General features: G+C 31.1%; 1 pseudogene; it reads left to right on the forward strand.

The window, feature by feature from the left end:
* Positions 1-329: 329 nt before the first annotated feature.
* On the forward strand, positions 330-1,159 carry LOC145063258 (17.9 kDa class II heat shock protein pseudogene; annotated as a pseudogene).
* The last annotated feature ends 1,948 nt before the right edge of the window (positions 1,160-3,107 follow it).

Consider the following 3,107-nt stretch of genomic DNA (forward strand, 5'->3'; position numbering starts at 1 on the left):
GTCGTTCGAATGTTAAAATTTTGTGCGAAAATAATAATAATAATAATAATAATAATAATAATATAATAATAGTAATAATTAAAAAAGAATAAAAAATAACAAAATGAAAAAAAACAGAAAAGAAAACAATAAAAGATAAAAAATCAAATCAAGGAATCAAATTGGAAAAGGAAAGGTAATTATAAAAAATCAAATAAGGAATGAAATTGAAAAAGGAATGGTACTTATAAAAAAAAACCCTATATCCTTTCCAAATAAAGATCGGGTATTTATGTCTTCCAGATGTGGAAAGAAGCTACCAGAAGCTCCTGGTATCCTTTTCTCTTCCCCGATCATTCCAGAATTATCTTCTTCTTCCTCCTCTCCTTATTCCTCTCTACATTATAAATCCATCATTGAAATGATCGTTTGGTCATTCGTCACTCATAGAAGTTCTCGATTCATACTTGTTTTTTTCAATCGCGCTCGAATTTTACAAACAGATCGTTAACAGAGTTCGAAATGGATATCAGTTTGATGGGTTTCGACACGCCGTTCTTCCGCAACCTCCACCACATCCTCGATGCCACCGAAGACACCAATACCAACAGCAAATCAAGCAACGCCGGACCTACTCGCGCTTACGTACGTGACGCCAGAGCAATGGCTGCAACTCCGGCGGATGTGAAGGAGTATCCCAGCTCTTACGTTTTCATCGTCGACATGCCGGGTTTGAAGTCCGGAGATATCAAGGTTCAGGTGGAGGAAGACAACGTGTTGGTGATAAGTGGAGAGAGGAAAAGGGAACACGATCAGGAAGAGAAGGAAGGAGCGAAGTACGTCAGAATGGAGAGGAGGATCGGTAAGTTTATGAGGAAGTTTGCTTTGCCGGAAAATGCTAATACGGATAAGATATCTGCGATTTGTCAAGATGGGGTACTTACTGTCACGGTGGAGAAACTGCCGCCGCCGGAGCCCAAGAAGCCGAAGACGATCCAGGTCAACGTTGCTTGAAGAACGAAATGGTGAAATTCTATAAATAATCTGGATTCAATCAATAGGTACGATATGCTATAGGGAATGTGGGTTTGAATATGTAGAACCTGTTATTGGATATCTGTAATTGCTTGTTTGTTTTGCTCTGTTTTGCTATAATCAATCTGTTGTTGCTGGTTTTTCATTTCAATTGTTTTGGACGTTCTGTGTTATTTTGTTTCTAACTATAGTAATGGAAGATCGACAGATGTGATGTTATGATACAGATGTTTTCTATAAAAGTGTATGGAAACAAAGCGAGATTTTTAGACATCAATCTACACAATTGTGTACATCGATTAACGTGAATTGACATGTGGATTTTGGGTTATTCTATATTGGACGAATGATAAAAGTTTCCATATTTACTGTTTAGATCCACACTACATTGAACTGGATTGACATATTATTATTCTAAAATCCGTACAATTTTATTATTTTCTTTAAAATCCGTACAACAACTCTATTGTTTTCTCTACAATGTATTGAACTTTAAAAAGTTTAATAGAATGTTATAAAATGTAATTTATAGTAAATATTTAAGGATTAAAACTTTCTTTTTTTTCATTGAAGAGTTCAATAACTATTGAACTCCAAATCCATTGAATGTCAATGTCTCACAATGGTTGTTTCATCCATTGAATAACACATTGACTTATCACCTCATTCAATTCTCCCATTGAACTTACAATTATGGATGTTTAAGTTCAAATCTCTATAACTTAGATTTTACAGATTAATGCCATTGAAACCGTAATATCTTGAGTTGCATTTTAAATTAGCTATGATTTATGTTCCCTATTTGCCATATCATAAGCTTCCAAGAAAAAAAAAACGAAGATTGTAAAACCTAATGGTTTTCTTTTTACGAAATAAGGGGTAAAACTTAATGGTTTTATAAAAAATGTTAATGTATCAGTCTATGGAAAGTGTGTGCCGTTTGCCGCGGTTTGCCAAGGTGGCGGACGGATCTTCTTAAGGGCTGGGTTGTGCCCCTCCTGTTTTTTTTTTTTTTTAAAACTAGTCCATATACTATTAAAAATTTTACATATTAGGCCTACAACTAAAAAAATTGATTGTCGCCCCCCCCATTTTCCAATTTTTATACGTATTATACTTTCGGTCCCCAACTTAAAGGTTCAAGCTCCGTCAAACACTGCCCCATGTACATGTTTGGTCATATGCCTCTCTCTCTCTCTCTCTCTCTCTCTCTCTCTCTCTCCACTTCCATTATAGTTTCAAAATAATCAAATGAGAAAAAATAAAAGTTGGCGTCAATATAGTATAAGAATAAGTGTGGTTTCTATAGCATCATTCTCTCTGGTTTTAGAATGAGTGTGGTTTCTATAATGAGTGCGGTTTCTATAACATCATTCTCTTTGGTTTTTGAATACTAACCGACTTTCATATTTGTAGGAATTTTGATTTATTATTATTATTATTATTATTGTGTATTTAATGATGACCTGTCAATGATATCTTTTTAATAAGTTACCAAATGATTCGATGTCATAAAAGAGTTTTTTAGAGGTTATTATTATTAACTTATTAATAATGAAGACTTATTATCCTTGAAACTTGTTATTTTTTTGTTTGTTTATTTTTATTGATTATTCAATATATTAAATAGTTGATATAATTTAACTTTTTATATATTTTATCCACTTCATCTTCTAATTATACTTTAGTTTACTCTTATTATATTTTAGTTTGCAATTTATTTATTTATTTACTAGTTAATTTGATTTGTCTTTATATTTAATTTATCTATCAAATATTTTATACATCTTATTATAAAGAATATGTTCAAGTTCAAACAAAAGATATTATCGTCCTTTTATATGTATTAAGTGAGTTTATATGGAATTAATTTGATGTGTATCGTTATTTAATTTTTTTTAATTGTTTGATCCAAAATATGTAGAAACAAGTATACATAAATATGGAAAGTAAATATTATATTTCAGTAGTGTAGTTAATAGCAACAATAATATTATATATTAGTTTTTAACCCATGGGAACCATAGTTATAAAATTAATTAAACTTTAATAGTTAAAATTTAAAATTATTAATAACTTATTTTAAATAAATT

This window comes from Lactuca serriola, chromosome 7 (genome assembly GCF_051521515.1).
Source record: "Lactuca serriola cultivar US96UC23 chromosome 7, Lser_US96UC23_V15, whole genome shotgun sequence".
Taxonomy (NCBI): Eukaryota; Viridiplantae; Streptophyta; class Magnoliopsida; order Asterales; family Asteraceae; genus Lactuca; species Lactuca serriola.